This window comes from Candoia aspera, chromosome 2, assembly GCF_035149785.1.
Source record: "Candoia aspera isolate rCanAsp1 chromosome 2, rCanAsp1.hap2, whole genome shotgun sequence".
NCBI lineage: Eukaryota > Metazoa > Chordata > Lepidosauria > Squamata > Boidae > Candoia > Candoia aspera.
This window is the reverse complement of record NC_086154.1, coordinates 246733635-246746580: the sequence shown is the minus strand read 5'-3', so window position 1 is coordinate 246746580 and position 12946 is coordinate 246733635. Positions and strand designations below refer to the sequence as shown.

General features: G+C 42.6%; 1 protein-coding gene across 1 annotated transcript in view; it reads right to left on the bottom strand.

Annotated features, from left to right (window-relative positions):
* The window catches only part of LIFR (LIF receptor subunit alpha), a 109603-nt gene extending 97700 nt beyond the window's left edge, over positions 1-11903 (bottom strand). The window contains exon 1 of the mRNA XM_063295734.1: positions 11659-11903. The gene's annotated coding sequence lies outside the window, so the exon portion shown is untranslated. The remainder of the gene's footprint in view (positions 1-11658) is intronic.
* Positions 11904-12946: the final 1043 nt, after the last annotated feature.

The following is a 12946-nucleotide window of genomic DNA, read 5'->3' as shown; positions in this document are numbered from 1 at the left end:
GATTGGCCAAGTCACCCTAGGAGTCTTCCATGGCTGAGAGTCAAATAATATCTGGTCCTACTCCTTAACCACGATACCACTCACTCTTTCATCTATCTTTTTAGCTTCCTACATGTTGTCTTCATTTAAACTTGTGCTAGCCTGCCTTGAGGGCTTGCTAGAGTGTCTCTCAAATAAATACATCAATAAACTTGACTTTCACACAGTAAACTGTTTTGTTTCATGTTTCACTGCCCTTTAAGATCCTTATTTCCCAAGCTTCTTCACTGAAGTACTAGGTGGCAATATTTAACATCTCAGGTCTGCAATTAACTAAACAGATTCTCAAAATTGTAATTCAAGGTTTTTGGCAATTATTTCTGCATTCACAAGTTGAGGTGCAGGTTGAATATAGCTGTAAACTGTACCAAATCTAATTACATCAAATCATTATTTTCAGAGACTGAAAGCTGAATTTCCTTCTACAGGTAATCCTTGAGTTACCTGTACGTCCATTCATTCAGCGACCATTCAAAGTTATGGCGGTGCTGAAAAAAATGGACTTATGACCAGTTGCAGCCATTGCAGCATCCCCACAGTCACATGATTGTGATTTAGGCACTGGCAAAAACATCTCAGAAACAACCAACAGACTATTGCAACCCCACAGCATCACTGTAGCAGACAAACCAACTAAAGCCCTCCAAAACAGCTTAAGTAAAGCAAGAAGAAAAAACAGGAATCATCTAAAACTTACAATGTAAGGACTGTAACAGCCACAGTGTAGGACAGACAGGCAGAAGACTGGCAGAGTGCATCCACAAACACCAACCAGCAGTCAGAAGACAAGATGAGAACTCCTTAATCTCACAACACATGGACAAGCTCAACCTTACTTTCAACTGGGAAACTGAGCATCCTAGATCAGGCTAAATCCAAAAACGCTAGGGAATTCCTGGAAGCTTGGCATTCAGACAAATCAGCCATCAATAGACACATAGAGATATAGTAAACCACATTTACACACCATTCAAGAGAGACAGTAAAAAAAGCTAAAAAGGAAACACATCCTCTCCAACAGCCAACACTCAGATAAGCAGGGATTAACACCAGAAAAACAATCAAGCAAAAAACAATACCCTAATCAAGGAACTACCAAGGAGAAAACCACACCCCCACCAACACTGGCAGGGCAAGCTTCTGTATTAAAAAAAAAAGCACAAACTGATTAGCACTGATGAGGTTACCTAGTTGGATAACGAAACATCTGCAAGCAAACAACCAAGCTCAAAGAGCATCAAGGACTCCATAGTTCAACCCTGAGCTACATATATTCTCTTCTATTGGAATATCATTTTAACTGGACTGCCTGCAATCATTTGAGGTTTCCCAATAATTGTTCCACTGTGGAAACATTATTCTGACAATTCTAGTACATTCCATTATTTATTTGAATCATTTTTTATTCTGACAGTTCTATTAAGACTGGATTCTTCACATCCACATTCCCCTTTCAGACGTGCTAGATAACAGCCACCAGTGTGCTCCCTGAGAGTATTGATTGGAGATAGAAAACGCAGTCCAACCCATCTGGAGGATACCACATTGGAAAGGCTGTATGTCCAAATACATGTTCCCAATGGATAAATTTCAGGACAGGCATTGTGTACTCAGCAGATCCACAACTCATAACTGTGGAAGCAATAAGGTATGACTCATTCTGCCACAGCCAAATGAACTGTTCTTTAAAGAGATATTTTTCTCCATTGTTGATGTAATTCCAACCTTGCCACATCTTAAGGTGAGCTAACAGCTGTATCCACGCATCACTGTTTGATGTTATACACAATTGCTACAGATTCTTTCCTGTTCTTATCTCCCCCAGGATTCAAATGTTCTGTATTTAGCTATTATTTAAATAGGCCAAGCTCTTTCAGAACAGGTGTTGTAACCATTCCATCGTGCTAATTGTTTTTTAAACAGATTTTCCAACTCTTACGGTAATAGAAATGCAGAAAGTTTAGTTTTGGAAATGCAAAATAATAATTCTTTAGTGATACTTCCTTAATTCTGCATCCCTCTACTTCTATATATCTTTTCTAAGGTAGAGTTGTTCACAGCCTAATCTTCCATTCACATACAAGTTCAGAGTTATTAAAAAATACTAACAAAAAAAGCAGATACCATGTAAGCCCAACAGTAAGTGTAAGTTGCCACTTTGGATGGTGTAAGTGAACGAGCTTTTCAAAACTCAACTAATGTAAACTTTTAGAGGACATGAATATACACCCTCTTACTTTTGGGGGTGGGAAAGAGACAAGTTCAAAAGGTTTAGTCTTATTCTGTAAATGATCAGTGGTCAAAAGATCGTAACATAAACTCAACCAATGAACATGAAAAAGACAAAACAAAATGCAATAGTGTGTGTGGATTGTACATATGTATGCAGATATTCCAAATCCAGTGACAGAAATACAGCCAGGAGGCAGTGGTTGCCTTGGGTCTGCAGACAAAGGGAGGCCCAGTTGGGGATTTAGTCATTAAAAAGAAACAAATTTGGTTGTGGTTGGCTGCACGGTCGGCGTGCACTCATAGAAGAACCTATGGTTTAGCCTTGGTCTAGCCAGCTGGTGGAACTGGGCTGTGAGTGAGCATGACAGACAGCAGTGCATCCTTTTCTTAATATATAATTTTTATTAAAGAAATTTAAAAAAAAACAAAAATACATATTTTAAAATAAAAAGTAAGGAAAGTAAAGAAAAATAATGAGAAAAAAGTACAAAGAAAAAAATAGGATAGGAAAGGAAAGGTTATAAAGAAACAGCTTCCAATCTTCTTAACCGCAGTTAAAAGTACACTTATATTTTACCCTCTCTAAGGTTACAGCATAATTTCCTTCTTTCCCTAGTCTATCCTTTCTAATCAGCAGTGCATTCTCATGGCAATGACGACATACAGAAAACTAACTCTGCTACATTTAATGGTGGTTCAGATTCCTGCAGCAAATGCTGGTAGCTTTGGTATTGCTGCAACCTGCCAGTGCTGCTCAGCCCCTCAAAAAAACACTCCCTGCAGGTGCCACTCATCCCTGAGAGTAACACGTGTGTCCAAGCTCCAGACACCAGAAGAGGCGTGCTCAATCACACCTAGCCACTAGCTCTTTAAATGATGGCCAATGTTGGGATGCATGGCCTCATCTGAAAGATTTGCCTTAGGGCCAAGAGAGCTCTACTTCCACCCCACTGAAATCTGTGGCTGACATATACCATATTATACTTTGGAAGTTAAACTTGCTAGGATCCTTACCTAGGAATACGCGCCATTCAACTCAGAATAACTTACTTCCGCAGAAACATATGAAAGGACTCCAAATCTGGATCCCTCTGTAGATAATCATCTTCATTTCATATAAATTCGGTACATTACCAGGCAATAACATGCATACCTTACTGCAAACCTATCATTCAATATTTAACAAGGGGGTGGTAGGAATAATTCATTAATACAAAAGTACTACTTCTATTAAAACAGAGGCCTTTTTCACAAGCTGAGTTATGTTTTTAAATGAGATGAAGGATCACTTACTTGCTGCTTCCCTTTGAGTTTTGTCATTATTGGAAGCTTTGCAACAGAGGAAGATAAAAGCACCCTTCCAGGGGAAAGCACTGCATTCAGACTGCTCCATAATTATGGCACTCCTCTACAAAAGGCACCAAAAATACCACAGCGCTGGCTTTGAAAGAAAAGATTCCCAGACTTCTCAAGACAAAACTATTCATTATCATGTTCCTCATATCTTACAACTAAAGTTATCCGCAATCCTCAGAGGCTGGCAAAATTGTCCTTCACTACTTGTTCACACAGACAAAAAGATAGGCAAGATACATCTGGCTTTTATAGTAAAATATTTAAAATAAATCATGCATGATTAGAACAGAGTCATCAATGCTTTCTTCTTAAAACAGGCTACTATCTCTTAATTTGGATGTCAGTGTTTTCTCCTCCCCCCCCAAAGTTATTTATAATTCAACTATGAACAGCATCCAACTTTCTGCCTGCAGGGAAAAAAAATCATCTGTTACTCAATGACGCTGCAGCTCCATGTTAAGGAGAATTGCCAGAGTGATTCTAGTAAAATAATTTGCACTTTCCAATATAGTAGCAAACTTTGTGCTACAGAGAATTAAATAGGTGACTTCTTCTGAACAGGCTGCAATTCTAAAGTCACTTACTTTGGAAAATATTTCCCTTGAACATACTTTACACTCGAGTTTCTCAACCTCAGCAACTTTAAGAGGCATGGCCTTCAACTCCCAGAATTCCCCAGCCAATTTTGGCAGTTGAAGTCCACACCTTTTAAAGTTGCTGAGGTTGAGAAACTGCTTTACACTGCAATTTGTAGGATATGATTTTACTAAAAGTAAGGCTGCCAGATCTGGTCTGAAAAAATACAGCAAAACTCTAGATAGTAGCAAAGGGAGATAGAGAACACTCATCTTGTGGTTGTTCACATTTTTGCAACCCAGATCTGATCATCTTCACTGAAAGTCTTTTTAATTAACATTGTGCCAACATTGTCTGTTCCAGTTTCCTGAAAGTTTTCCTCTGCAAAAGAGGTGTCTGATTTTCTTGTTCCTTATTGTTGTAAAGCAGTGGAGGATGCTGAGAGCCAGTTTGGTCTAGTGATTAAGGCTCCAGGCTAGAAACCGGGAGATGGTGAGTTCTAGTACCACCTCTGGCCTGAAAGCCAGCTGGGTGACCTTGGGCCAGTCATTCTCTCTCAGCCCAACCCACCACACAGGGTTGTTGTGGGGAAAATAGGAAGAGGAAGGAGTATTAGGTATGTTCACTGCCTTGATCTATAAAAATGATAAAGTCAGGATAGAAAATAAATTTAAAAAATTATAAAGAGAGAAACATCAAGAGTAACCACATTAAAGGTAAAGGTAAAGGTTTCCCTTGACGTAAAGTCCAGTCGTGTCCGACTCTAGGGGGCGGTGCTCATCTCCGTTTCAAAGCCGAAGAGCCGGCGTTGTCCATAGGACACTTCCGGGTCATGTGGCCAGCATGACTCACGGAACGCCGTTACCTTCCCGCCGAAGCGGTACCAATTAATCTACTCACATTTGCATGTTTTCGAACTGCTTGGTGTGCAGAAGCTGGGACGAGCAACGGGAGCTCACCCCGCCGCGCGGTTTCGAACCGCCGACCTTCCGATCGACAGCTCAGCGGTTTAACCCGCAGCGCCACCACGTCCCTCTGTAACCACATTAGGCCACTACAAAAATCAGATGCTCTGGTAGTTTAGGTACATAGTGAAGATTTTTCCTTTTTTTTAGACAGGTATTTCACCTTCGAGAGCCAGTTTGGTGTAGTGATTAAGGCACCAGGCCAGAAAGCTACTTATAGCTTTTTTTGCAATGGTTGGACTCTGCATAAAATTAGGATGGACTATTATTTTGTGACTGTTGAGGACCACTTTCAAGGGATGTGTTAGCCCTTCAGGGGTAGTCCAGACAAGAAGCACAACGTGAATACTAACTCTGTATTTATTATAAGGTCACAGTAACAGAATCTTGCAAGACTGAAAGTATTTCTCCTTTCCTTTTACTCTCCGGAAAACTAGGAGGGGCCCTTCTGAAAAGCTTCTAACACCCCTCCCCTCTGGTGGACTGAAATATATTTTACATGCCTGTTGTCCAGCCTGCAGCTCTTCCTCCTGTCTCCCAAGGTCGTTCCCACATACCATTACAGGATGTAGGCAGAACTGAAGCAAGAAGAGATAATGTCCAGTTCCAAATTGGATGGGACACTTATCTCCTTTTTCACATTTTAACCCAGTTTTTCTCAACCTTGGCAAGTTTATGATGGGCAGAGCTGGCTGGGGAATTCTGGGAGTTGAAGTCCACCCATCTTAAACTCACCAAGGTTGAGAAACACTGTTTTATCCCCTTCTTTCTTATCTCTAATTCTTTCCCATCTCCAAACTCCTACAGAACTTCTGAATTGATCTCTTTCAAAAGGGTTTCCCAGTTAGGGCCAAGGAAACCCTAATTTCCCAATTAAGGCCAAAGAAACCCTAATGAGCATTCCTGAATTGAATGGTTTGACCAAGTCACTGTTACGATTTGTTTAAATTATATTGTTTTATCATTATTCTCCACTGCAAGAACAAATGTTAATATTAACTGAAAAGGGTTTCTGAATAATAAGACTGTCAGGACTGCCCATTTAACTATGGGTTGAGTTTCATCAGGCAGAGAACCAAATTCAGCATTCCCCAAGATAGCAGGCTCCAGATGTTGGTCATTTGTTCCAAGATGAAATCCAGCACATCCAAAGGACACCAGGATGGATGCAATTTAAAATCCAGTTGGAACAAATCACTAAGGTCAAGTTTAGAGTGAGAAACAAATGACTCCACAGCTTTCTATAGTCAGTACAAATTGTAAGTTGAATACATGTTATCTCCTTTGCTCTAGAAGTGTTATTTGCACTGCAGAAATAAATTAGACGAATTTATTTCATGGAAAGGTCACAGGGAGGAGAGAACATGAAATTCATAAAAATTATTTTATCGTATATTTGTCTGCAAGAAGGACACAACATAGTTTGGTACAAAAAGAAAGCAGAAGCAGCCTAACAGTAATTTTTTTAAAAAATAGGAATGTAGAGGCCATTGGAAGCAATGAGTGGAAGCTGCAGGATTTAGTAACCTTCTAGTACGTTCCAACTCTACAGAGTGCAAGGGAATATTAAAAATGCCAGTATCATATACATTATAGAAATCAACAGACTAAAGGGGAAATGATTTAAAAAAAACAAACCCAAATCCATTCTTTAAAACAATTGGCACTTTGGTCTTGTATACTTTTATAAATTACCAGGCACATAAAGAGTAGTGTTATATGATTGATGCCGTGTAATTCACCAAATGAGTGTTCTTAAGATTTATACCAGAGAATGACTAAGCAGTGGCATATGCTTTGCAAAAGCTCTCAGGTTTAATCTCCTGCTTGAGACTCCACCAGTTAACGTGAAGAGTACTGAACTAAATGGATGATTGGCTTGGCTCAAAATAATTTCCTACATATGGTGAAACTGCTAAGGAACATATGGATATCTTAGCAAGTCTGCAGGCTGTCATTAAGTGTGAGAGAGCACAGAACTCCCTGCAGAATTAAAATCAAAACAGCTGAGGAAACCTGTTTACAAGTCACAGAATGCTTAAACGAAGGTTCCAAACAGAAATTTTTCTCTTGTTATCAGTCAACAAGGAATATCAGCCAATAATATTGGAACATCAGGGTGATGAGGACACTAGACACAATTAACAGAAATAATATAGAAGGGCATGACCAGGAAAAACCATATAGTAACTGCAGCAGCTAGAATAGACTTTTTGAACTCCATTTTTCACCTTCTAGCTGCCCATCAATTCTCAGCTTTGTCCCTCCCTCACCAATGTCTCATACATTCTGGATCTGGATCATTTTTCTTTCCATTTGTTCTACTATATTTCATAATTGTTAGAAGATGTGTACAAATATCCTTAAAAAAAGGAAAGAGTAAACCATTTCCATATACTGCTGTCAAGAAAACTATATGGACATCCCATGAAATTATCAAGAGCCAAGCTTGACTTTAAGAAGGCTTACATTTAAGATGGTAAATGTGTAGAATCCTACAAATTCTATTAACAACTCTACTGCATTAGCCATTGCTGAGAATTATGATGGTGGAGTCCTTGGTGCTCTCTGAGCTGGGCTGTTTGCTTGCAGACATTTCATTGCCCGACTAGGAATCATCATCAGTGATCTTACCTAGTCAGGCAATGGAACGCCTACAAGCAAACAGCCAAGCTCAGAGAGCACTGAACACTGAAGACTCCACAGTTCAACCCTGAGCTACAGCTATTCTCTTCTAATTATGATGTTTGCAGATGTCCACATTTTCAGTCTTGTATTTTGAGGAGAGAGAGAGGTAAAAGTATATCAGTGCAGATGAAGTTATAGATGGCATCATCCACAACAAAAAAGGGGGGAAAATCAATGTTTTAAGAAAAATATATTCCCAAAATGGCACATTCTTGGTTTGCCTATTACTTCATAAAAATGAAAAAGAGGTAGTAACTATTATCTTAATATATTCCAAGATATTGAAAATAATTATACTAAGATTCAGATAACCTTTACCGATGAAGTTGATAGACATATGGAGATCTGACTTAAGCAAGCCTGTTAGAAAACCAAAACCCTAAATCCCTCTAGCGTGCAAACAAGAAAGTCATAAAATCCTCAACATGATTTTAATAAAAATACGTCTTCACCTGATTTATAGATATGACTATATATACCATATAAGAACGGACCATTTCTACCTGTCCAGCATGGCTGTAACAGGCATTTCGTTTCAAACATTAACTTGTAAGAGTAGAACACAGTATCAGACAATCGATTCTAGGCAGCTGCTTACATTCTGTGGACAAAGTATCAGATGTTTTTGTTTAATCAGGAATCTTTTTGGTAACTTAGGAAGATATATTCGAAGTCTTGTTTCATGCACCATACCCTATGGTTTAAAAGTCACAGTGGCCCCCATCCACATGTTCCTAATGCAAAGCCAATGTTCAATCCACAATAAGCCTCTGAATATTGCAGGCATTCTCACAAAATGGTTGGCTAAGCGTGGCCAGCCACAAAATATCTAGGCTCCTGCCTTCCAGGATGTTCCTTAGTACCCCAAGTTACAACGGTCTATTAGGATCAAAGAGACTGATTCAAAGTTAAAATACATATACCCATAAGATACTTTAAAGCATTGGTCTCAAACCAACTCTTCATTTATATGACTCTCAGTCAGAAGCAGACATTCCCAGCTGAATTTTCATACAGGGCAAAACTATGACTATTTATTGTAGAGCTCAGTATTCACCCTGGACTTCAGGCAGGCTGTTATGTGCCTTTTTAAAGCACAAAATTAGACTTCAGTAATTGATATTTGACCCACAAGCTGGCAAGGTCAACTAAAACCTCCACAATTTAGCTCACAAATAGGCAAAAGTAAGCTTTTCATAAGACTAATTGCCAATAGTTCATTTACTAAACTTTGACAAGAATAGCATGCATCCTTTAACTGAAACTGCCATTCTAAAAGTGTGTTTTAGAATGCACGTGGGCGTACGTGTCCCAGGACTACCTTCCCCTTAACCCAGGTTTCCCCAGGATTGTGCAACAGAGCCACACATGGCCCCCAAAAGATGCAGTTGCTCCAAGGAGTTTCCAACAAGTGCTACATGAGCATTCACGCATCCCTGAATCATGTCCGCCCTTCGAATCTGGACCTCTGCGCAGCCTTATCGTAGTCGTATGTTTCTTTTCCCTACCAATCCTGTTTCTTTTCTAACCCTTCCAACAGGGCCCAGGGGCATTGCTGGAAATAAAAGTCAGTGCTTGAACCACCCAGCTCCCCAGTTTTTAAACTCTAAAAAACCTTGAAAACACACTAAGAGTCAAGTGGAGCAAACAACCAAGCAAATATCAAGGAAGATATCAATATGCGTAACAGGACAGAGCATTGACTGCTCCTGTTCTAGGAGGTCTGGAGTCAGAGTTTCATGAGAATTACCTTTTCTGTATAAACTTTCCTGCAAATATTGTTCAGCTTTGACATCCTCCTTTCAGCCCAGGCCCTGAGAGGCGTTCTGTTCTTCAGGAACAAGGGAGACTGTGGAATAGCTTCCTTCTCTGGGCAGTTATAACCAGCTCCCTCTTTACCTCCTTCCAAGCAGGCATAGAGTGGTATAACTTCGGTGCAAGGTTTTGAGAGTTACTGCCAGCTGTTTCACATTGGGCTAATTATCATTCTAAGTGTTACTTGCACTATTAGGCTACTTAAATCTGTTTATTGGTAGAAGCCGTGATAGGCTTCCTTTGCAGGCTAAAGGCAGGTTATATATTTTATAATCCAAATGACATTGCAAATTAAGAAAATGAAACAGCAGACACTCACAGGCTTGTTTATGTATGTCCAAGAAAAGCTTCTACGCTTATTGCAGCTTAATGAATTATTGATCAGAGGCCCATTTTAAAGTTAACTGTTAGTTTACCTTGAAGCCATTTTCAAACAGAGGCTATTTACTTTAAGCCTTTCTAATGTTTTTTGTTTGTCTTAAACTGCAGTTCCAAGGAATGGACTGTGAGTGCATTCGATTTACATTCTGCCCTACCATGTTCTAGCCCATTATGCTTTGCTCTTATTCAGCCTGCTGTATAAACAGAGCTGTGTTCCTCTGTAAACTGTAGTTTACAATGCAGAATGTTTCATGAGCTTAGACAGTTGCAATTTGCTCAACAAACCACCGGTAAAAGCTTAGCTCAAAGGATGAACCTAGTCATTCTGGTTATTACAGCCTTGTCCTATATTTCTCTATTTATATCTGCATACACAAGCATACCTCAAAGTTAGGATTTGCTTTGACGCTGTGATCTGGGGCTGCCAGGAGTTTCACCAGTTCTCACCTTTAAAAGTAATTAAATAGATGTTTCTTCGAGAGAGGGAGAGAACCTTTAAAACTATCTCGGAATCCACTGCCCCAGCTACGTGCCACAGTCAGTGAACACAGACAAGTAACTTTCACTAGAAGTCCTGCCAAAATCACGTCAGTCCTCAAAGTGGGGAGGGGGAAGGGGGGGAAGGGGGGGAAGGGGGGGAGGGGGAGCCCAAGTGAAAGGACAAGCGAATCATCTGAGTCACCGTCCTCACTTTCTCCAGAGTCACGCAGTCCACACGCACTCCCACGCTTGCCCAGCACTCATTAAAAGAAGCAGGGTTCCCATATGCTCAAGACCGTTAAAAAAAAATCGACCTACATAAACAACCCAGCCAAGAAACAGTTCCTCTCCGCGTTCATCGCCACGGTACCCCGAGAGCAACAAATCAGTCTCGAAACCGGCCGACTTCGTTTTCAACGCTCGCTCCCTTCTTCCTCACTTTCTTTTAAACTCGGATCTCAAGCCCCAGTGGTACCGAGCGCGTACAACAGATCCACCGCACAACAGAAATCAGCGGAAATAAAGAGGGATCTGGAGGGAGTTGCGCCAGCCCTAAGCCCTTCCCGGGACTGGAGGTGTCCCAGACAGGGCGACGTTTAGGAAAAGACGGGGCCGCGTTTCACAGGGCACCGGGGCCAGTATTTCGGGGCGTGGGGAGTTACTTTCTCTTTTAGGAGAACAGGCACGGATGGGGGAAGAGGGGCGCTTTTAAGCCATGGTGGCGAGACAAAGCTCCCTGGGAACGAAAAAAAACGTTGACCTCTCGCGTCCCGACGCGTCAACGAAGGAGGGGGGGGGGCAATCCGGATTGCCCCCTTCCCTCCAAGCTTTCTCTGGAAAGGGGATCCGAATCAATGGAACCCAACCAAGATTTCCCTGGAAGCGGCGCCCAAATCAAAGGAATGCCTCAAGCAGGGTGGATTTAGCCGATTTAGAGCGAAGCGCTCCTCCATCAGGTCCACGTCTAATTTAGGGTTTCAGTCCGGGGAGATCCGGCGTGGAATCTACTGCCCAGGAGCAAGCTTTTCCCACGCGCAGGAAAAACAGACCGCTGGGCAGCCTCCTGCTTTCCACCCCCATCTCTGCCCCCTTTAAACGCCCTTCCCCCTAAGCCCAGACCCCTCACCTCGTAACGCCGCTTCTCCTTTATCCTACCGCCGTGCTTGTCCATAACGCGCAGTGCCAGGCGGGCAGGGCCTCCGCTCGGCTGCGGGTGGCGGGATTACGTAGCCCCAACAGGAAGCCCGGGACGGGAGCTCCGTCCCTACAAGCCAGCTAGCCTGGGACTCGTCCGCGCCCGGGCGGCGGGGGGGCTCCGAGAAAGCGGCTGGGCGATCGCCAGGGCGAAGAGGCTCCGAGAGGCCTGGCAGCTGGCGAGGAACGGCGCAGTTAAGAGCGGCGACGGCAGCAGCAGCAGCCTATGAAGAGGGATTGACTTCTGACTACGGCTTCGCGGAGGAGGGGCTGGAAGAGGACAGGCAGCAAACGCTGCTCGGTGGAAGGCTTGGGGCGGCCGGACGCAGCCGCCCAGCCCTCGGCCTGCTGGGTGCCGACCGGGGCTGCCCCGCCGTTTCACCCCGCAGGAGCGCCTACCTGCGCCGAGGTGGCCCATCCCCGGCTCGGGCATTTCTTCCAACCTCCCTCCTTTGCTGATCCCGGTCTGGTTGAGGCTGAAAGGGAGGGACCTGTCAAGATTTCCAACTGGGGAGGCTCCACCTTTGTTCAGCCTGATTCTGAAGGCTGTTCGCCGTTGGCCCCGCGAGATCCCCAAAGTCTTTTCATCCTCTGAAAAAGAGGCTTCTCTTGCCTCCCTTGAAATAAAGGAGGAGGGGCGCTTGAGAATTTGGTGAGGATTTCTTTTAGAGTTCGGGGGAGGGGACGCCACTGCCGGGGTTCTGCTGCTATCTCGAGGGGTACCTGCAGGGGGGGGGGAATCCTACAATGAAAGCCCTGCCCGTTGTGATGTGCATTACACATGGGCACACATTAAAAAAAAGAGGGAGGGCCTTGATTGCACTGTCCTGACCATCCTCTTGACTTTTTTGACCCCCCTCCTGTGGACTTTCCTGCAATATCTCCATTCTGAAGTTTCCCTGGCTACTCATCCTTCCCACTCTGAAAAACGCCCACAGGGGTTGCCTCATGATGTCTTCTTTGAGATTTAATTATACCTTTGGAAGTTAAGCTGCTTTGCTGCAAAAGTTCCAGAGATATGGCAGTAGGATGTAAAACAGGAGGGTCATCCTCCTTGCCCCCCATCCCCAGCAAAGCAAGAGCACCATGCTCCAACCATGAGAATTTCAGCAAAGATCCTTTATCCTTTGAAAGAAATCACAAATGCACATTCTCTATCACCACTTTAAATGAGAATGATGAGGGAACAAAATCAAGGTAGTACTGATTATTATCACTGC